The 23,696-nt window shown below is 40.1% G+C and overlaps 1 protein-coding gene across 1 annotated transcript in view; it reads left to right on the forward strand.

The window, feature by feature from the left end:
* The first annotated feature begins 2,459 nt into the window (after positions 1–2,459).
* SEMA3D (semaphorin 3D) overlaps positions 2,460–23,696 on the forward strand; it is a 147,271-nt gene continuing 126,034 nt past the window's right edge. Inside the window, 1 exon segment of the mRNA XM_082045235.1 lies at positions 2,460–3,025. The gene's annotated coding sequence lies outside the window, so the exon portion shown is untranslated.

Genomic DNA, 23,696 nt, shown 5'->3' on the forward strand with positions numbered 1-23,696 from the left:
AAATTAGCTAAAAAATACAAAAAGGAGGAAAAAAAATCAAATTCATGTTTGTAAGAACCTGTTGAAGATTTCTCCCACCCAATAGTCAGCATCCTTTCTGCAGAAAAAAATGATGTCATCCATTATCACCTGCACCATTATAATCATAATATCTTAAAAAAACTGAAAGGAACCCTTCTATTCCTATTAAAACTTCAGACACTTTTTGTAAATTTGTTAGGAATTCCTGTAACTTTTGGGGCATTTCAAACACCCTGTAGTCCTGACCAAAAAGGTTGCTCAAAGAAATAACATTAATACAGACACTGAGAAATGTAAAATTCCATCCAGTGCCTCCCAGTGAAGCTGTGCTTATCTGCTCTGGGATTTTCTGAACAGTGGTTTAAAATACTATGCCAAGCAATGTATCAACTGATCATTTAAAATGATACAGTGCATATGGCGAAGGCCTCCTCAGCCCGTGTCCATGGTATGACCTTGTGTAACCTTGGTTTACAGCCTTAGCAACAAGGAATAAAAAAGAATGTTCTTTCTGCAATGTCTGCACAGAAATTTTATGAACTTTCACAGTTTTCATTCAGCAAACAGCCACAAGAGGGCATCTTTTTTCTTGGTTTCTTGCACTTCAATACATGAAGAGCTTAATTATTCCACAAATTCTTTTGTATAATTCTTGAAAGATGAATCTTCTGCTATTTATGCGACCAAAACTATGTGTTTTCATGATAAAAAACATTTCCAAATCCATTTATTTTACGTTTCATAGAGACTGCAGGCTGGTTCCACAAATGAGAAAGGAGGAAAATTCATAGTGATTTCTTTTTCACAGGAGTCTGAAACATCTCCAGTATATGAAGCAAGCACTACTTTTCATCATGTTGTTTTTTTGTTTTTGTTTTTTTTTTTTTTTTTACCAGGATTCATGTTTTCAGAATACATCGAAGCCCAAGTCTGTAGTTTTAATGAATGCTTAAAAAATCAACAGGGATTTTTCTGCCATCAACTTGCTCCTTATTTTCTCTTTCTTGAGCTTCTTCTGGAGCAGAAAGTGGTTACCAGCAGAGTGCTGTGATGTTCAGTGTGTATCTGGGAGTGAGGTAAAATACAAGAATCATTCTACATGAATTTAAAACACAAACTGGGCTCTAACCGGCATCATACTGATCACAATGATATTTTTGTTAAACAGTGACATCCAGGGATTAAATCAATGGGAAGCCTTATTGATGATAATGAAATGAGTGTGGGAAATCAAATATAAAATTCCCTTTTGAAGGCCTTAAACATCAGAAGTCAATGGCAGCTATTAAACAACCTGTCTTCAAATCCCTCCATTTATTTTGTGGGAATAGAAGACACATGTAGACAAGTGGAGTCTGTGTATCTGTGTGTATGCCGAGTTTATAAAAACATCACCAGCTTGGTCCTGTAGTAACAAACTGTTTCAAAAATGTAGATTAAAAAGTGTAAAGCTGGCTTTTGGTGAAGCTAGGAAACAAAAACAAAATCCATATTTATACCCTATCCTGTATGCTCAGACCACCCATCTGACTTCTATGTGAACGGCAGGTGAAGATGAATTTCTACTGAGGGTGGTAACATAGTGGAAACTCCAATACATTCATCTGGACTTCTTTGGTTCTGTTATTTCATAAAGCAACAGTCACGGTCTGTTCTGCAACTGTGTTGCCAGCTGAAGACTTTCAATCTGAGCTCTTCACTAAGGGAAACACAGTTTTTGAAAGAGTCCCAGTGTGCCTTGTCTGGAAGTGTCTGACATTATCTGTGCCATGTGTTCAATGGCTCTCAGCCTGTGGGCAGAAAGGCGCTTCCTCGGGCAGCCACAGAAGGAAACATGTTGGGGAGAAGGGTTTGGTGTGGGAGTGGGTTGGTCCAGGAGAGAAATTCTCTCTTAGGAAGTGGTCTGCAGCATGCAAAAGCTGGAGAACCACCGATGTAGCACATTCCATGGGCAAAACAAATGAATGCAAAGGCAGATTTATCCCTGGCAGCTACAATTTCACATGCAGATTCCTCTTAATCATGCACCAACCCCTTGCTATGAGCCACTGCCCATTTGCTCTCTCCTTATCAGAAAGTGTGGCCAGCTGGCTTTTTTTTTTTTTTTTTTTTTTTTTTTTTTTTTTTTAACTCCCAGTGTACCAGGCAGGGACCTGCAGTTCATCCCCAGCGGGAATGTGTCACGAGAATAATGTGGAGCTGAGCTTGCTTTAGACATTATGATTTGGACCAACACCCGTGCAGAGTGATCACAATATTGGATTGGGATGCCCCTGTGCAAACTTACAGCTGTGTGATCCTGGTCTGTGGTCCAGAGGAAAGCACACGAGCTTAGGGTTCCGCAGTGCCCGGTGTCATCAGGGTGAGCATATTCCTCCCACGTTCTGTGTGTCTGATTGTATGTCTGTGTGTGCACTCCGCTGCTTTTCACGGAGCTAATAGTGGCCGGGGCTGTGACCTATGCCGGGAGCAGCAGCAGTGGGTGTGTGCCTGAGCTGACACACACACACACACACGCAGCAGCCCATTTGCTGGAGGGGTGTGCATGTGCGTGCGAGGGAGTGGAAAGGGGTGGCGGGGATGGAGGAAGGGAAGCCAGGGGAAAGTCTGACACTCCGCGCAGAAGGAGCGAGACCCTCCGCCGCCGCCACCGCCGCCGGGGAGGAGCCGGCCTCACTCGCAACGCCTCCAAAAACCCGGCCACCGGCCCCGGCCCCGCACCGGCCTCACCCCGCACCTCGCCGCCGCTCCGGCTCCCCGGCAGGTACCAGCCAGCCCCGGCGGGAACCCCGCCACTTTACGCCGCTCCGCTGCGCGCTGGGGCACTTTTCCGGAGAACGGGTGGAGGGGAGGCGGGTGGAAAAGTGCAAGGGGTTCCCCCTGCTTGTCCCGAACCCTCCGCTTTCCTCTGCCCCGACAGCCGCCGTGGCCGCTGCGGAGCGGGTGACAGCGCCCGGTACCTGGCGACGGTCTCCGGGCCACCTGCCCGGCTGTCATCAAGGAGGTGAGGTGCGCTGCCTCGGGGAGAACCCTCGGCTCTGCCCTGGGAGGGCAGAAGAGGTGGGTTTGGGTGGTCAGGAACGAGAAGGTGACAATTTTGCGGAGCAGGGGTGAAAACCTGTGGAGATGGGAGTGGTGCCGGCAGGGGGAGAGTTTTGTTCCCTCAGCCCCGGAACCTCTGCGTCTGATACAGCTTCGCATAGGTGTCTCAGGGCGATGGAAAGGGTAGCATGGGCATAATCATCCCATGTCTACCAGCAAAACAGTTGCGTATTGGAGTGGTGGCAAAATTCCTTCCTTTCCACAAAGTCCTCCAGCATTGCCGTGAGCTCGACTCTGCCGAACGTGTCCATCACTAGGGGCTGCAGAGCACCTGGTTGGCCCGGGGTGCTCACTGAAATGAGATTGTTTGTCTTCTCACACTGACAACCTCTGCTTTGTGCAGTAACACAGAGGGTGGTAAAGCTCCTTGTTTTGCAGTGAATATTACAAAATGAAAGTTTTTTGCTTCTAGAATGGAAACATTCCTGAGCACGTTAGGTAATCAGTGACTGTACAGAAGAAGCTGAAAGCAGCCACTTTTCTTTTAGAAAAGCTTCACTTTGATTTGAACTGGGAAAATTTGTCCAAGAACAATAGAGATCAATGGGGCAGCAGTCTGACCATAGGCAAAAAGCACTTTGCTGAGAAAGCAGCAGCTAAATGCCACATCTGTGCCTCTGACAGAGGTCATGAAGATGCAGGCAAGAATTTTTGTAAGAAATTTTAGCATGTCTTTTTTTTTTTTTTTTTTTCTTTTTTTTACTTATTACTTGCATATCTATGGAATCCAGGGAACAGGTAAAGAGACTTAATTTCACTGTTAACCATTAGGAGGTGATTTACTGTATGGAACAACAATTTCATATTGTTTTTCAAACCCATATTGGTATAGCTGATGCAATTTTCATTTTTGCCTTTGAATTAGTTTGTTTAGTTTATTATGGGCTTGATTCAGAAGAGCACTAGTCATCATCATCTGCAAGGTATGTTAGGGTCAAGGTCTTTCCTAAACCTGTAGAAAGCTGAGAGTCTAAATAGATTTCTAAAGAGGGATTTTGGCATTTTAATCCATAATTGCAATCCTGCTGTCAAACAGAAGTATCCAAATTCTGCAGGTGTCACGCCTCTTTTTCTTAAACTTTCTGTGACAAGTCCTGCTCTGAGGTGCTTCAAAAATAGAAGCATCTCAGCCTTGATGAGGTTGAGCAGCTTGGCTTCACTTTTATTTGAACTTTATTTTGGCTTGGACATCCAGACTAGCCTGAGATCCAAGAACTAAATTTACTTTCACTCTTCTTACCAATCCAATAGGGATTCTCAGGGTACGGTGAACAGAGTGGATTCCCCATTAGGTGCAGTGCTGAAGCACAGAGAGATGTTCTCCAAACCAGGCAGAAACATTTTGAGCCAAGTCTCCCGCAGCCAGTATGTGGGCTCTGCCCATGGAGCGCTTTAACCAGAAATGGAAATAGCAGCTTCACCAGTATTTTATGACACATCTCAAAATATAAGAATGACTGCAGTTAGAAGAGCTGGTGTAAGTTGCTTTCAGGACAATAATCCCAGAAAGAGAGAAGAGCCCTCCAGTAGTAGTGAAAGAGGTGACCCAGTCTCAGAAAGACATAGTTTTGAGTTGTATTCCTGACCTTAGCTTTGGTTTCTTGGGTAGCTGCTGTTAGATTACCTTGAAGAGTGATACCTCTTTTGGCTTCTACTCTCAAGTACCATCCTCTGCCCACTTCTTTCCAGCTGCAGGTTTTGCCTTCAGCTGACCTTCCAAAACACTGTTCCTAATAGCCCTGATCTCACTCTACTTCTCGATGGGGTTTTGTTTTGTTTTCTGAGTGTTTTCACTGTAGATATCACTGTGTTCACTATGCAAATTATACTGCACCATCTAAATTCTATTGAGATTTTGCAACGGAATTAAAAGAAACAGGCTCTAGGGAAAAAAAAAATATGTTTTAATTAAGATAAAATACTAAGTGGTTCTAGCTGTTGTTGTGGAAGAGCCCTTTAAAACATTTGAGGATACTGCATCATTATTACTCAAAGATTAAATAATGATAATTAAGCAAATCAACACTGTAAACATCAAGTTATTAAAAAAGCAAAGCCAAAGACTGAAACATTCCCAACAAAACCTGTCCTTATTTTGGTCCAAACAGAAGGGATATACTCAGCATCTCTTTCCATATTCTATCACAGAACAAGTGGAGGTACAAATGCCCCACACAGTCAGAATCTTTGCAGTTTAATCTGCAGAAGGTCATAATCATTCAGAGTCACTCTGTGATCAGGCTGTCAGTTTAGGGTAGTCCAAATAATGATTTATTTCTTGTTTCTTTTCTTTTGTTTCTTTTCTCATTCTCCTTTTTGCTGTTAAAAACACAGAAGTTGTAATCCCAAGTGTCTTTCACTGTGTGCCACTGTAATGTAGACATACCGGTTACCTGTGGCTCCAGAAAGGCTGATTCATCAGCTGGGAATCAGCTGAATTCCCAGCACATGCCGGCATTTCTTTGGCTAAAACCCCTGGTGCTGGAACTGGCCACTGAGCCACCTCTATAGTCTTTGAGGTTTCCTACATGAGGGAATCCTCCGGTGCTGGTTAAGCAGGCTTTCCCACCGCGCTCTGCTGGCACGGCAGCCTGCGGGATAGCCAGAGCTATGTTTGGCCCATTGTGTTTTTAACCCGTGGAAAATGCTTAAGGTGCATGCTGAGTGTCATTAACTCAAGCAGACGCAGCAAATGTGTGATGTGTTTGTTTTTCTTGCTTTCTGGATTTTCTCCAGCTACACACAGGTAACAGAGAAGCTCACAGTAAAGCTGTGCCCATGAGATGTAAAACGTGGTGGCTGTATTTAAACTATGTGAGAAATGAAGTTTTGCTCCATGGGTGTGTTGTTTTTATCCTTTGTATAGAGCTGCACCTCTGTCGTACATCTTAACACAGTCTCTCTCCCTCCCTCCCCCTTCAACATTTATGTCTGAGTTTTCTATATTCTATAAATTTAGCAATGGCAATGAGTCAGTGCTTAGCTTACCCTTGTAAAATCTTTAGTCCTTTTATCTTCTTCTTTCTACCCTTGTGTATTCAGAAAGGCCTCTGTCTGGTGTTGTTATTTTTCACATCCTAGACACATACTGTGTGAACATCCACATGTTATCTGACAGTGGGTGATTGACAAAAAGACATTCTATTCTACTCTCCCCAGCTTAGATGGATCCAACGTCACATGGAGGGGATCCAGGATGAGTCAGGGAGCAGTGCTGTAGTCCAAAATTCCAGTTTGTATTACAGCTGGGAGGCAGCATTTAGCATCATGTGGATTTATTTTCTTTTAACAGGAACTCCAAAATAATTTATGGAAGTCATATAGCCTAATGGGCAGAACAGATAACAGTAAGCCAAGAAGAACCTGGATTCCCATCTGGGTTGAATCATTGACCCAATTTGACTATCAGGGTGATGGGTGTGGTGTTTATACCTAGAACATTAAACTAGCCTTAACTAAATCATTGCGCTCCCCTGAAACTTATTGGAAAATGTGATTAAGTTTCAGAGCTCTGTTGGTACCAAACAGTTTACCTAATAGTGAGCTCCACTGCTCAGACTAAGCACAAGACATTAGAGGCATTTATCTACCAGCATTTGTTTGCAAGACAAATCCTAAAGGGTTCAAGATACATACAGCTAATGAGACATTAATGCTCTAGAGCTTATTTGTATGTAGAGACCTCTAACTCATGAGGACCTTCTGCACTGCACAAATTTCACACTGTGTACATTACTCAGCTTTCAGTAACACCTATCCTTTTTCTAGATCTTTGCATATTTTTCTTCCTGTGTTATTATAAACATAAAGAAGAGTCATGTGAGCTTTTTCTTTTAATGTGGTCAGTTTCAAAGTTAAAAAAAAAAACAAACCAACAAACAACAAACAAACATATCCATAATTAAACTGTTTCCAGTCTGCTTGGTCAATGAATCAGTAGGCTTGCAGGAAGCAGATGTCATTTGGAAGAAGAGAGGCTAGAAAGTTCTGTAACATCTGAGCATACTCCAATGATATGCTGAGTTTTTGTTGTTGTTTTCTTATTTATCTTTTTCCAAGTGGATGGGGAGAAGTTACCAGTTTTCCTGGAATGTCCCTTTCCAAAAATCCTGGAGAAACTGCAGCCCTGAGTCTGAGCTCATCTTGCATCAGCATAACCCAGGACTAAATGCACTGGAAACAGAAAGCCTAGGATTAGCTGAAAATTATACAAAACTAAGGCTATCATGAAATGAAAGACTTGTGCCTGTTCTCAGTGTTTCTGTACTTGGTGACTTCAAGGGACTTAAGCACATTTTTAAAGATAGACTGCTGTGTAAAATACCCTCTAGAAAGAGATACTTTATCCTAAAGTCTAAATCCAGAATGAGATCAAGTCTATTAAAATTTAAGTGCAGTCCTGAGGGCTGATGTGGCCAAGTACTCTAGCTTAATCTTGGCTAGAATTTTAACAGTTCGAACAGCTAGATCTAATGGTATGTGCCTACCTAGCCTGTTATATTCCCCTGGAATTTATCAATGACACACTCCATATAATTGTGGTTACATTTTGTCCTTCTAAAATCCTTTTTTGGTTTTGCAATTGGGAGATTGCAAAGAGAGAGCATGTAAAAAATTCTTTCTCAACCAAAGGCAAAAAGTTGATATTTTTTTCCTTCCACAATGAAGAATTAAAACAATGTCTGTTGCTCTCATGCTTAATGTCAGAATCTCTACTAAAAACAGTAAGAAGAAATATGATGAATTTTCCATATGGAATTTATACCCTGCAATTTTATAATGCACATATGTGAGGTTTTATCAAGACTTATACTAAAAGGCTTTAGAACAGTGTAATAAAGGAAAACTGTTCATAACAACTTTTAGTATCAAAAGAGCTAAACAGTTAAAATTTGAGAGGGGGAAACAAAATGAAGGGCAATGACAAATAGTGTTAGACTGTTGCAAATGCAGTTCCTTTTCTCCAAGATTTAGAGAAAAAAAATAACAGCCTTGACTGTAAGTTTCCCCCACTATTTTCTGATTTACTTCATAATCTGTGCCTTTGCAAGAAGCAACATTGGTATAACTATTCTCTTCTGAAAGACATGTTTCACCTGCATATAAAAGGGCCAGTAATTTACTTAATTTCATGACTTATTTTCTTTTTTAAGCAGGTGCCTGAAAAGCTTTATTAAGGACATCTTCAAAGCTACTATATATATCCTACTAATAATGTGATCACATGTTACATCTTTGAAGATCTGTTGTTTAATAGAAATCAGAGGAGACACAGCAACACATTTGTTTATAGGTCTTCCATATTTTTTAAAATCGTGCTTTTAGTTGGAAGTGTGTGTAAGATATGCATAGTCATGATTTATCATTTCTGTCAGTAGTTGCAAGAAGTAGAGCTTTTCTCATTCAGAAAATATATAGCAGTAGCATTAGGAGATCCAAGTCAGAAGTGAAGATCCTCTCGTCTTAACACCAGTGATGTTTCCAGCTAAACAAAAGAAATAAAACCTGCTTTCATCCATAGTGTAAGGCAAGAGTCAGCAAGCACAGAAGACTCAGATATTCTAGTTCCTCGAGAAGACAAGTAACAAAAACATTTTTATTTTGTAGAATAAGCAGATGTCTCAGCCTGTTTTTCTGTTGTTGAATGATAAAAACATCAGGGCAAAGTTGAATTTGTAATGGCATTACGAGATCTCCTATTGTGAAAGATAAATAGCAAATTTGGCCTAATGCCTCAATAAATTAATTACATTGAATTAACCTGACTTTTGATTCTTGTGACCTCCTTAGTTTAGCAGATTAATTTCTGAACAATGAAGCTTCAAAGAATTCACTTTATTCTGAGGAGGTATATTATGAAGAAGTTAGGGGATTTTCTAGAGGCACAAAGTGTCCACATGAACAAATCTGGAATTCTTGGATCCATTGAGCCATGTAATACTTTGAGTCAGAGACTCTAAGCCTTTGTGTTTTAACTGGAGCAGAACTCATCTTTAAAAGAAAGAAAAAATCCATCTGCTAGAAATGCTCTGCAGAAAAACAGACTTACCAAGCTAGAAAAAACATAATTCAGGATTTTTTCATCTAGGGAGCAGGCATACCAGTTTTTACTGTATCTTTATGTATTTCAGCACATTAATAGTGAAGTTGAATGGTGTCAACTAGTTGCTATTTAGGAGCAAAATATTGTAATCAGTAATTTATAGAAACAGATCAATTCAAAGGAACAGAAATCCAAACATAAGAAGTGAGCTAATTAAAGTAAATATCTTTATTACCTCTATTTCCTTCCTGAAGCTGAAATGTAACACCATTTTTTCTAAGTTTTTTGTCAATGGATCTTTAAATCTTCATGTCTTCATTTCAGAGTTTTACGTTAATAAAGTATACTTCCTGGCTGAGGGGTTTCATAATGATCATTTTAATTATAGGAAAATCATGCACAGATGGGTGGATTTTAATTTAGCGCAAGCCACTGTACACTTCCTATTAATATGATGTACTCTTGAGTTGAGGCGTAAATTTCTGCCATACCTTGTAGATAAAACTGTTGCACTGAGAAAGTGGACAATGCCCATGGGAGTGATAGTAGTACAGAATGGTTGTGTTTGAAAAAAAATGAGGTAGAACAAGCTGTGTCTTCAGTTGGTATAAATTAGAGACACATAACTGAAATTGGTGGAGTGATCTGTAATAGCTAAGGGCAGTCCTATGTCTTTACAAGGAATGTGCAGCTCCAAAAGTGGAAAGAGGAAAGCAGATGTTTAAATTAGCTGTATACACCAAAAACAGTTGAGGAAGTAGAGTTGTAAAGAGAAGCTAGAGACTGAAGTACTAAGCAAGTGCTATTGCTTCTTGTGCACTGTCTGGGTGATTGTGGTAGGATCCCCCAAAACCACAAGTCATGAGGTAAAGCAAGTTGCATAAATAAATTTCAAAAAATCTCTAACGTATACTTAAGTGGTTCATGTGCCTGATCTTCCCTGAGGTGATCTGGAAGTGCAGTTTTTCAAGCATATGTCTGGGTGGTGGTCTTGCTGATGCTTGGGAGTGTGACTTTCTCAGCCGCTGTGGTTCCACTTTGTTGTGAGTGCTCTGTTATCAATGGCTCAACAGAAAGGGGATGGAGCTTGGCATAGTTAGAGCATCATCTTTCAGGGGTAAGATTTCTTACTGCACCAGCTCCAATTAATGTTTTGGTATTAGTGTTGATATTTCCTATTTGGTACTGAAGTAAAATATTGAAATAATCTTTAGGAGTCCAACCCTATCTGTTCCTGAAGGAGTGAGCTAACCTTGAGTCTGCTGGATAAAAGGTATTGGGAGAAGTGAATCACTGTCTGGGGGAGAACAGGGCACACTTGGAGCCTACCCTGGTTTTAGAAGTAAGGTGGGCAGAGCAATGCCTCTTTTTGAACACCACAGGCACTGAACAACTTGGAATAATCAGAACTTTGTTATATGTGCATCCAACAGTCCAGGTGCCATGGGGCATGTGTTGTTAAGCAGGTGTGGTTACATGCAAAGCCTGGTAACAATTGAAGACTGGTCTTATACTGGTCTCTAACACTGAACTTGGCTGACTGGAAAGGCAGATAAAATCACATTTCTCTGTTATTAATCTAATATTTTGGCTAAAACAATGTTAATAGACAAGGATGCTTTACATAGCTAGTGCCTGAATCATTGTGGTCTGATGATCGGATGCTTTATAAAACACATAATCTTGTCAGAACTGAGGTTTTCTCAGACCTGATGAAATCCAAGGTGTTTATTTTAAGAATAAATTTATTATTTTGTAAATTGAACTCAAAGTTTTAAAAGCTTTGAAGAAAAGCTGACTGGACGTAATACTTGGAGTGTCAGTCCCACCTAATTGAAGAAAAAGTGAGAGAATTGACACATCTAAGAGAGTTACTAATATTGTTCATGTTTGAGGGTCTTTTATGTCCTCTTTCTAGAAGAAAAGGTGTGTTTACCTCTGCTGTTCTGTGCTGTTTAACTTTTTAAGATGAGTGTCCTGGGTAATACCATTTGCAGTGTACAGATTTGTTCAGGAGTTATGACTTGGTGGTTATAGTACTCTAGTGATGTCTACAAACAGCAGATACGTATTATCTCACAGACCTGCCTCAGCCTAAAAAAAGTAAATAAAAAATGAATCTATGTCAAAGAAATATATTTCCTAATATAACACCAGGATAACATATACATGCTTCAGTGAAATCCGGGGAGTTTTCACATGGGAAGATTTTCCACCTTCAAACAAAATCATCATAGACTGCTTAGGGTGAAGACTGATTAAACTCATAAAATAAAATATATGCGAGGAGGAAAATGGTAGACTGATACTCTTACGGTATCCTTCTGAAAATTATTGTATCCTTTTTTTTTTTCCCCTAAAGAGATTTATACTTTTAAGTACAGATCTATTGCTATGCTGTGCTCATGAACCTGAAGCTCCTGAGTCCTTTGCTTCCTGTGTGTTTACTACAGCTCATTGCTTTCTTAAATGGCAACAAGAACACCGTTATGAAACTCATGACACAGATATTGATCTCCTTGATGGCACTTAAAATGGTACTTGATGTATAGAAGAATTTGTGCTTTGGCTTTTACAGTGATGGAAGGATTTTTTTTTTTTTTTTTTTTTTTTTTTCCTCAATTTGTTGCTGTTCTACACTGATGCATGAGGCTGAATTATAAATAGTTAAGCACAAAACACTGCTGAAAGCTCCAGTGCCAATTTCTGTACTTTTTCAGAGCCTAATAGAAAAGCAGGAGGTACGTGCAACAAACAGGGCAGGGAATTTGTCTCTCTTAATCCCAAACATCTGGTTTCAAAGCAAAAAAAAAAAAAAAGTAGAATGAAATCATCATATTCAATTTAATACTCAAGGTGAGATTCTGTTTGGTTTATCTCTGGCTTTTCCATTGTGCTGGGTCTGTGCCGGCTGCCAACGTGTCCTATGGCACAAGGGATTAGTCTTTCTGAGTTGAAATTACCATCATCACATCTTTGCTGCAGCAGTTCTCCAGGTGGTTCCAACAAACAAGACAAGCTGCTCTTGCCTCCAAACTCTTCTCCTCTCTGAAATTTCATCTTCTTCATACCATTTAAGTCTCTCTTGTGCTTTAGTAAAAACTCCAGGCACAGTTATCCTCTATCCTGTCAATTCCCAGAAACAGTCCCAACTTGATGAAAAATCTTCACTCCTTAGGGGTACTCTACTCAGTAGCAATCTCACATGTGGGGTGTTAAGCTGTTAAAGGGAGAGACCTCAGACAGATTTCAGATCTAGTGTCAGGTTTTCAAGGCGATGGCAAAAATGCCTTTGTTTGTGATAGCATTTGTGCCCCCAATACCACAGGCACAGCTGTTCTGCAGTTGGTCAGTGCTGAAATATTGACTGCAATTTTCTTAGAAGAGACGGGCTTTACTTCTATTTTTATCCTAGGATATCACCCTGTTTTAAGGATAATAAAATCTGGCTTTATGAATAGTATCTAACAAAAAAAAGTACTTTCCATCCTTTCTGCCATTTCTTTCCTTCCTTTCCCTGCAAATAAGGTAATTGCCACTAAAGTGATATGAGAAGAGCATTTTGGAATGTATTCGCTTTCATTGTGTTTTGTTTTCCATCCAGGAATTCATATGACACAATGGAAAGTGGCATCTGACACCTCCAAGATAAACTGTTAGTTTTTCTTGTCTATAAAGTGCTACACTCACCTTTATGAGTGAAATTTTATGTAGGCCCAGAATAACTGGGACACAGTGACTTTGAATATAACTAGAATTATTATATTTAGTGCAAACATCAGCAGAGATTACTGTGGTCTGTTGTGTTGACCCTGGGGGAACCTCACAAGGCCTTGCAGTAGGCACTGCAATATCCCTACTGTTTACTTGTTTTCATTCTTTTCTCAACAAAATAGTGCTTTGGTGCTCACCAGGCATGATCTGTTTTAAATTGTGCCATCTCTCTTCATTCTTCTTTGAGCCACATGGGAAAAAAGGTGTGAGTACAAGCAATTAGAAGAGTTGGAAATGGGCTGGTGGAGGATGGAGAAACTAATGACTAATACTGTGGAAACAAAAGTTTTTCTCTAGAGCCACAAAGATTCTCCAGGCATTATGTTCAGATGGATCCAGCATCCTCACTCAGTGTCTTCACTGTTTTCCCTTAGAAGATCAGCAGGTTTTTTTCCAACTCATTTTATTAGATCCCACTGATTGTTCTGGTCTGACCTACAAATATATTGTGTTACAGAAAGCTTCCCAGGCTTAGCCTGTGTGTGTGCCACCATTCAGAAAGAAAACCCAGTAACACTGGCGTGGCAACAGCAATTGCTCAGAGCTCTTTTTGGACATGCTCGAGTTGAAGATGTGACCTCAGTCCCATGGGTGCCTTTTCTTGTGTAGCTGTCATCTCTACCTCCTGCTTTTCGGTTGGGCTGAGAGAAAGTCCCAAAATAGGCATTTGAGTTTTTGGCAGTGTTTGCTGCCTAAGTGCTTATTCTTCGTTCCCCACAGAGATACAGTGGTGCGTGGGATTCTCTTGTTTGTGTCAAACTTCGAAGTAGTGTGTTCCTCTTGTGGTTCATAAGATGTAGGTTGGAAACCCTGACACAGAACAAACATGTTTCCTTGTTCTGAAGCTGGGCGATTGGGTAAAACTTCCTCATTTTGGTATAGGAATTTTATCTTTTTTAGTATCAGAAGATAGCAAAGTAATTCCACGGAAGGGATGTTGCAGAATCTTATTTTCTTGATGTCCCCAGTAACTGAATCTTATTTGGACAATAAATGCTAATTCATAAACAAGCTACTGGATTCAATATAAGGATAACTGTGTAAGGTTTCTGTGGTCTGTTTAATACAGAAGTCCTTCAAATGTCCCTCTAATAGTCTGAAATCTGGAAAACCTTTTACAATTATTTAAACATCCTGAAAGGTGCATTATACTTTGCCTGCCTGTTTCCCACAAGTTATCCATACTCTGTGCTTATAGTTTCTAAAATCAAAACACGAATAGGCTTCAACGTTAATTCAAAGTTGTATTGTTTTGATTAGTTAGAGATCAAGTCTGCTGTTCTAAAAGGGGAGAATTGTGTAGTACCAGAAATAGTGTTTTATCTTGTCATTTTTTTTAATAAGTGTGAAACTGACACCTCTCTCTCTCTAGAGAAACTTGCTTTTCACACCAGACTGAGATTATTAAAAAAAAAAATAAAAATTAAAACCAAAAACAAAACAAAACAAAAAAATCAAGACAGATGAAAATAATTAAGCCTATTTTAAAAATTGAGCCTTATTGTGATCCAGGTACAAGTCCCAAGAAAGTCAGAGGACATGCTTAGCATTCAGCAGTTCTCCCTAAGATTATTCTAAGAAACACATATCGCCCAATACTGAAGCCTGCTCTGGTCTGATAAGGTTTGTCTACATGCAAAAGCCAGTGTGCTGTTAAAATAGAATAACAGTGTGCGACGTGGTATCTTTTTTGAGGGTGCCAGAGCCCTGGAACAGGCTGCCCAGAGAGGCTGTGGAGTGTCCTTCTCTGGAGACATTCAAACCCACCTGGACACATTCCTGTGTGATCTGCTCTGGTGAACCTGCTTTAGCAGGTGGTTTGGACTGGATGATCTCCAGAGCTCCCTTCCAAACCCCAACCATTCTGTTATTCTGTGATTTTTCACAGTAACTCTCTCCACAACCAGTCACGTTTATATGTCCTTAGATTGCTTTCAAAGTGAAGCAAGCTGCTTTCTAATTAAAAACTAATGCACACTTTTATGTCATGAGATTGCAGAGCAGTCAGTATGCTGCTAATTCACATCTTGCTGTGTGTGGACTCTTATGTTAGTAAGCCTTAATTATTTCAATTTTAAAGTCTTGGTCTGTTGTTTCCATACATGCAGCAGGCAATATCAGTGTGCTGTACTGTGATATAGATTGCTCAGATGCTACAAACCAGGGTAGGACTCTGTGCTCATTGAAGCAAATACAGTATTCTCACTGATTTTAGTGAAAGATCCAACTTCGTGATGATGTTCCTGTGTTTATTTGTACCACAGTAACACCTAAAAATTCAACCTGGAATTTTGGCCTCATTGTGCTATTACTGTTAAGTTAACATCTAAAAAGAGCTTAAAGGACAGCAATAAATGTGAGAAGGAAAGCTTTGAGTCAGGTTTGATTTATGAAGAAAAATTAAAGGATTTGATTGTGCATAGCTTGTTTGAGTGTGACAAAGAAGATGACATGACTGTAAATACTTCAAAAGTTAAATTCCAAAAACAGCAGAGGATTTGCTTAATGTTAAGGACATTCCAAAGGTTAGGACAGCAGCTCAGGAGACCTGAGGTTAATTCCATGACATATATCCTCAGGCAAGTAATTTCTGCTTAGATCCCAGTGAATTCCTAAAGGCACCCAACTGCCACTTCTTTGTCTACATCACTGAGTGTTAGTCAGCCGAGAATGCAAACCACTTAATTTAGACAATTAACTTGCTAAATACCTTTGCAGGTCTGGATCTTGGCCTTTACCTGTGTCAGCTGTATAAGTTTGGAAGTGTGTAAAACCTACATTTTGTCATAGAAAGAGTGTGAAAATAATAGATTTGGAAAGTATGGATGTTCAGATGTTGTAACAGTGGGAGCCATGTGAGTATCCTGAGTAGAAAAACTAATTAAGATGGGATTTATTTCACTTGCCTTTAGTGTAAGGTGGTTACCTAGTCTTCATCAGTTTTCAGCACAAAAGATGAGGTTCTCCAAAGGGCAATGAACCCTATTAGGTGAGAGTATCTCTGAGTCAGGGAATTAATTCACCCCAGCAGTGCACACCTCCACCCTCTCTGGAGGCAGAGGAGATGATGCCTGAATTTTAGTTGCTTGGAATTAAACAAGATGAATGTTATCTTAAGAATAAAAGGATAAAATCAAATCCACTCAGCTTGATTTAAAGGGAAAAAATGTCTTCAATGACTGTATTTGCTGAAATGCTCTTTTAAAAACACTACATAAAACCACCTCAAAGAACTTGCATTTTCCTCCTGTTATTTCTCATAAAGTGTTCAGGAAGTCTTTTATTAAAAGCTAACTGCATGATAAAGCTCCCATTTATCTTTCTATGAAGCAGTCCTGTGCAGACTAGCAACATCCAAAAGTGCTATGGTCCATGTAGTACCACAGAACACTGTATGCAGTAAGGCCTACATGTCCCAAGTTACCTAACACTACATTTGAAAAGCTAGGTCTTCAAACCTAAATGAGAGCTGAGCTCTTTTGGATCTACTCCTAATATCTCTTTCTTTATTACATCAGCCTTGTGCTAGTTGAAAATACTGTGTTACCTCTAGGTGGTAGCTACCTCCTCAAAAATGACTGATCCTCAGAGAAAATACAATTATGGGGACTGTGAGTTTAAAGAAAAACAAATTACATAGGAAAATGAAAGTTATTCAGAGAAGAGCCACAAAAATTCTGGGAGCTTCTATTAGAGCTTCTGGAGGTCCATGTGCAAAGCAGCTGCAGAATGCTGGGGATCTGAGAAAAAGCTGAGCAATAGAAACTAATAAGAAGGACCAAGATGACCTATCTGAGGCCCCTGCTAACCCATGCAATTGCACAAGTTCACATTTCAAAGAAAGATGAGTTTAATTAGTTTATCCTGCTGTAGGAGTGACTCAGTGAATCCTCCCTTCTATTACTGCATTCGTTACCCTGCAGGACAGCAATGTCTCTTTGTGACTAGTTTACTCTTTTTGGTTTGCACTCTTCAAAGGAAAGGCTTGCTTTCAGGCTTGGTCCCTCTTGTTTTGGTAGCTCCCATCTCCAGCCTCACCAGAACTCTTCTTCACACAGCTGGACTCTTATTTCCTTCACAACAGCTTGTCACTTGCTTACTTTACTGTCTCGGCAGGGAAAGGCAGAGATGCTTTGCTATTCAGCACTCTGTCTTCTGTCTCATTTATTGATGAAGAGACAGGGATGAATGAGCAATCATTCACTTCAGGGACAGGGACCTGGTGTCGGAGAGCCTGTGGCTACATACCATACCAGACTAGACTTATGCTTGGGAATGTCTAAAATATGCTGAATTCAGAATAGTAAAATGTGTTTGTAGGAGTTTACATTTATTGCTTTTTCTCAGCCTGGGAGACCCAACAGTTATCACTTTGGGAAATCAGAACTGAATTGTCCTAAGAAGTTAGAGGAGGATTTAGGGTTTGCACAGGGAACCTAAACATGGTGGGGATCTCATCTGGGTGTGGAGTAACCCTGACTCAGATCAGGACATGAATAAGAACTACCAAATTGAGTGTAATTCGGGTCACAAGGCTATGAGCTTAAAAGCCCATCTTCAACCTGAGTGAGATTTAGCCCACGAGTTACATGGGAGATGCACCTACCTCTGGTTCACCAGAGAGCCTGGACTTGAACTAAGCACTGTGTTACTGGACACTGTAAGGACTCCTGGCTGCTCTTGCTGCAGAAGTGCAGATGCCCAAGGCACTTATGTTCTGCACTGCCAATATGTAAGGAAATAAAGGTGGAGATTATGTAAACTGCACTGAGAACAGCTTCTTGCTAGGCTTCCTTAACACCCCAAAGTCTTAATCATTCCCATGTGTGACCCAAAACCTGTGAATTCACATAATCTGCTTTGAGCCCTATCTCAGGGGCTCTGAATCATTCTCTTTAAGTACCTACCTCTTTCCCCTGATTTAGATCCTCGGAATCTCACCTAGATGCCTGAAGTGGGCAGTGGAAGATACTTCCAAATGGCCATTTGTTCAGACACAGAGAGTTCAACTCTGTGTATGAGTGCTTGTCCACAGGTCACTGCACGTAAAATACAATACAGAGGACAGAGAGAAAGCAGACAACAGTGACAGGATCACCACACTGCCTATATATAGATAAGTAGCTGTTGTGCTCTGACTGTTACTGTTGTTAACAACCATCTCACTTTTTGCGCTCTCTGATTGTTTTAACCATCTGGTGTCATTCATTATACTTAGACAATATGCTGCAAGCAGGAGAGGTTTTTGTACTCCTTCATAGTATGTGCAGCAGTATGGGGTCCTGCCCCTAACTGGGGCCTCTAGGCACTATCCCAGTATAAATAATATATAAAAATAGATCAGCAGTGTAGCATCCATCAAGAAAACCATACAGAGACCTAAGCAGTGCTTTAGTATTGAATTGCTCTACTGTCTAATGCGGGGTTCATGTAATAGCTTACTGTAGTTTTCTGAATTAGAGGACAGATCATGCAAAGTCTTATATCTATGGGCAATATGCAGAGAGCTTAGGGGAAATCTATAATTATTAAAATTGGGAAGTGTGCCAAAGATGATTTACAAGTATGGGGAAAAATGCATCTTTTGTCATCTTCAGGACTTTAGCAAGTTTGTTTTGGAAGCTTTCCAAGATTAATAGAAAAAAAAACAGCCAAAAATTGTGAAGTGAAGCAATCAGACCATATTTCAGTTTCAGCAATAGCTGCAGTAGCCCAAGGGTTTGCCTCAGCTTCCTCTCTCTTGACACAGTACTGTTTGTTCGTGTAGCACCAGGTAGGATCACATTAAGTGAAACAATCTGAGCAGCACAGACAGCTTTTGAGTTGTGCAAAGGCAATACACAACATAAATAGGTATTATTATTACCTTTATTACAAGCATTGTTGTAAAGTTAATCTGCACTGAGAGCCTTACTAGACTACACACTATGTACAAAGAACATTAGTTAAAACTCCTCTGGAAAAAAGTTAACAAGTATGTTAGAGAACAAAGACGTACCTCAGAAATGAGATATTACTATTCTCATCTAGATTGGAGTCATGAAGGTGTAGGGATTTGCTCTTGTAGACAGTTGTTCCTCGAAATCAATTTGATGGGAATGCTAAAGCAAGTTTTGGAAGGTGGAAATTAACATGTCCATGGCCACATCATTAAAAATATTTAGTTGACTTCGGTTGAAGTGCTTTGAGGCAGTGAGTTGGCGTGAATCTCTTAACTGTCAACACAGAAGCCTGTTTCAGTGCCAGAAGGTTTGGTCAAATAACCTCTCTGCTGCTTTTTTTTTCTCTCCCTTCATCTTTGAAAAACATACTGTTGTAAACTTGCAGCAGAGGTAGCATCTCCAGTCTCTGCTGCTGAACCAGAATGGGTTTGTATGCTTGTGGACCACAATGGACTTCCACGTAGGTGACTGGTGGCTGCCGGAGCAAATTTCCCCTGTTGTTCACTGATGGTGCTGCAGGAATGTATGGTATTTAGTATAGGAAAAACACATAGTATTTCATGTAAGACCATCACTGCCATGGCTGTTGAGAACCTAGGTAGCTGTTTGTTGAAGGGACTATGACAGCTTGTTGGGTGCTTTTACGTCACATCACAAATGACATTAAGAAGTAAATCAAAGAGAATATGATTGAAGACAGTAAGACATTACCCTTAACTTCAAAGAGTTGGATTTGGCCTATTAAATCCAAAATATACACATGCAGGAAAACAAAGACAAACCTTCTTATTTATCTGTTTTCCATAGCATCTGTGTTAGACTTTTATGGTTTAGTTGAAGTCATGGTGGCCCTTTTCCTGCCCAGGCTGGAAGAGGGAGACTTCTCTGTGGCATCAAATAATTTATTTTTGTAAACTTTTTGGACATTGAGCATGCCTGTAAGTGTAAGTGCATCCCCTGTGTAAGTGCTGAGAACTGTGCAAGTCAGACTCTTGATTCTTTTTATATCAGACAAACTGGTGGCTGATTTCAGAGTTTCTTCTTACTAAACAAAGTCTTTCAGTTCTGCAGTTCTAAGGGTCCTTGTTTTCCACAGAACCAAATAAACCCATGAAAAGAAAAAGGTTTCTTTCATTGCTCTCAGGAAGAGTTAGGCAAATAACAAGCAGCGAGAGAAGAGGTAAGCAGTTGTGCCATCTCCATTCATATCATTCACACTCACATGTTGGAAAAGTATTCCCAGCTCAAGAATGGGCTCATAATTAAAAGAGAAACATCCCCAAGGCTTTTGGAATAGGAAAAAGAAAAGAAGCTGCAGAAGCTCAACTCTCATGAGTTGTTAAAACAAAACAAACAGCTGGATAGCAAAAGGCTGTTCCTTGCTGTAAAACATTTCCTGACACTCTTTTTTCAAAGATCCATGCTGTTTATTTAATTGTTTTAGTTTTTCTTTCTCATGAATTGATTTGATTAAAGAAAAATAGACATCTCATCTTCTGAATATTACAAGAGGATGCTAGCAATAATTTTGCTAGTTTCTTAAGTATGATCAGTTTTCATTCCCTTCTTCTGAGCATGTGGTGGAAGAGAGCAAGGGATTCATCACATATCCTTCTTTGTCTGCAACACTAGCATCTTAGAAGTTTATTTTCCATTTCCACTCTCATTTCACCATGAGCCTTCTGACCTCAGTCCTGCAGATCCTTTTCCAGCAAGTACACCAGCACACTGAACTTAAGGTGTTTAAAGTAAATCAGCCAATATGACTGCAGCTGAGGGTGACTCCATGAGCAGGTGCTCTGGGAGAAGGGAAAAAGTGGTGACATGTGGCACGAGAGCCATGATAAGTACCGGAGGTCAGTAATGCCTCCCTGTCACAGCATTGCCTGCATGGTTTATATCATCTCACTTTCTTTTTGAGGTCCATATCTCATGGAAAGTGAATTAAGAACATCCATGGAGAAGTCAGTGAACTTCTGCTCTAAAAGCATGTCTCTGAGCAGGACTTTGTAGGAAGGCAGTTGCGTGCACTGCAGTTAATATCAGCCATTTGCTGTTTTTTTCCAAGTTTGTCAAAACTTTTCTGAAAACAGAGTTTCAGTAATCATAAAAGAGAAAGAAAAAAGAACAGCTGGTGTTACAGCTTAGCAGGACCTTTTTTAAAATCAGAAGAGTTAAATTTCAAACATTTCACCTGTAATTTGTCTGCCCATACCCTCACAATACCTTGGACCCCTTTCCGCTTTGAATTTCTACCTGATGGTCACGTTAGCCTGATTTGGACATCTGTATTTACACTTGGAATATTTTGCATGGCTTTGCCACGTCTCGTATTTTCCATAGAAATTACACAATGAAAGGCAGTATTTTTTAAGTGCCAAAACTTGATGGGATGCTTTGCTGGCTCTGTCACTGACTGCCTGTCTTGCTTGGCTGATGACATTAGTGGCACATTTCCCTTGTGGGTGCAGGGACTCTCAAGCAGACCGCAGGACAGACACATGGGTCACATCTGTATTTGCAAGTTAAACAAGGCTAAAAGATGTTATTGACCTGCAATAGCCCGTGATGTTTGTTAGTGTGCTCACTGGGCTGTTTTTTGCCGTCGTCAACTAACACATTTCCAAACTCCCCTATCATAAGCTGAGGGGGTGTGGAGGGCTCCCAGGAAGCAATATGGATGGAAATATTGGGTTTTGAAGGGAATGGAGGTTTAGCTGAGTGGACAGAAACTGTGCCAGGCTACTCTGTCTGAGGATCTGCCACATTTTATTTATTGATTACAGACTTAGGTTTGGGGTCTGGAAGCTCAACTCCGAGCTGCACTGGGGGTGACTGTACTGTATTTCTGTAACTGCACAGGCTTTCCTCCACCCATCTTTTGTTTGTTTTGTCTTCTTAGATGTAAGCTCGTCAGGAAAGGTCTTGACACTTGCTCTTTATTTGTAGAGTATTTAGTACCATGTGGCCCTGACCTGCATGTGTTTCAAAGCAAGTTGAAAGTTCCAAGTTAAATCTGCTCTTGCCTGCTTGCTCACAGCTTCTTATGTTTTCCCTAACTATAACTGTATCATTAAGGAGGGAACAAAGGATAGATACTTAAGAACTGTAAAACCTGCCTCATTTCAGCCCTGACTATTTAATTTTGTAGGTTTGTGTCAGACTCTTAAGGTTAAAAATGTTTCTTTTCTTGTCTTGGCTTGAAAAGCAAATGGAATGTTTCAAAGGAAAAAAAAAAAAAAAAGAAAAAAGAGTCCATACAGCACAGGCCAGAGTGATGCAGCCTTGCCTGTTTTTCTTGATTTGAAACACTTTATTAGCTGGAGCACAATATGGCCTGGCTGTCTCAGTTTCTATCCCATTTTTGGATGGAAAGTTGCACATGAAACAGGCACAGGAGCAACCATTTGCTCATGAACAGGCAAAAGTCTGCCCATTTTCTTTGCAACATAACATTTTTCCTTGGTTAGACGTTTCTTCATCCCTTCCTCCTCCATGAACACCCCCAAAACTGCAAAGTAAATAATTTTGGCTTACAATGAGCAAAGCTCTGAGGTTATAATGAGAAGCAGTGAATAAACTCTCCAAGTCTTACATGATACAGACTTGAACTCTGCTGAAGGGGCCATATGCAGCAAGGTCAGGAGTGTGATGAAGTATAAGTTTGGAAGGAGAATCTGCTGGAACGATAGTATAACCCACTGAGTGATAAGTGCTGACAGACTGGCACTCTGACGTTTGAAGTGCTTTCCCTTGCAGCAGAAGCATGTCTCTGATCCTGTTGTGTTATGGCCAGACTTGGTCTGTTTTGAAAGCCTATACTTTCTCCACATGGAGCCTCAGAAAGATTCAGGCTGAATGTATTCAACAGACCCCTGAATTTTGGGCCACAGTTAAAGATACATTTTAAAGATTTTATATGACCTTCCCAAAAGCCATTTGTAACAATAATCATAAACACGTGTCAGTACATTTACATTATTATTATTACTATTATGTGTTCACATTAATGTTTTTCTAATACTTCACCATTAAGTTACTGTGCTTAGCGTACTAGGTCATAGAGAATAAAAGCATTAAGTTTTGATTTCAAGAGAATGATAAAACAATAACACTGGGGAAGTTCAGTCATCTTCTAGTGCATAACAAATTGGGACCATTATTCAAGCTGTCCAGGCAGACTCTTGAGCGGTTCCTGTTCTTCTCTGTTTCTTTCCTGTGGGTTTAGCTTGTGAGTGCTCCCAGCATGGCCACACAGGGAGAGAAACTGAAATATGTGAGACCCAGAGTGGGAGGTGGAAGATTAAGTGAAACGTCCTGGGACCTTCTAGGAGAAAGGTAGTCTGCTCTTTACCCAAACCTCAATGACAGAAATAGTGTCAGAAGCTAGTCAAGGATGGCTTGACTAATATGGGGTATTAAGAAACAGTAGCTACATATTTTCAGTTCCTTGAATCAGTTTACTTCAGTTACATTTGGAAATTTATATATTCAAAAAGAAAAGAATTAAAAATTTTGTGAGTAAAAAACCTTAGGAGAGGGAAAAAGAGCTTTTTTGCTTTTAAAAAAAAAAATATTTGTTTGTTTGCTTGTCTTTACATTTAGTTTCTAGTCTAGGACTGGGAGAAGTTACACATCTCATTTTCTGTATCTCCAGGACAGCAATATTCTATCACATTTTCATAAAATTTCTGGCACCTGACATGGCAATTCTATAATTTAGTCTGGTTCTCTGACAACCACTGATCAGAACATTTCACTGATTTGGAAGACAAGAGGAGACAGGGATCAGGCCTCTTTATCTACTTGAATAC

The sequence above is a fragment of the Streptopelia decaocto genome (genome assembly GCF_964273445.1).
Source record: "Streptopelia decaocto genome assembly, chromosome: 1".
Taxonomy (NCBI): domain Eukaryota; kingdom Metazoa; phylum Chordata; class Aves; order Columbiformes; family Columbidae; genus Streptopelia; species Streptopelia decaocto.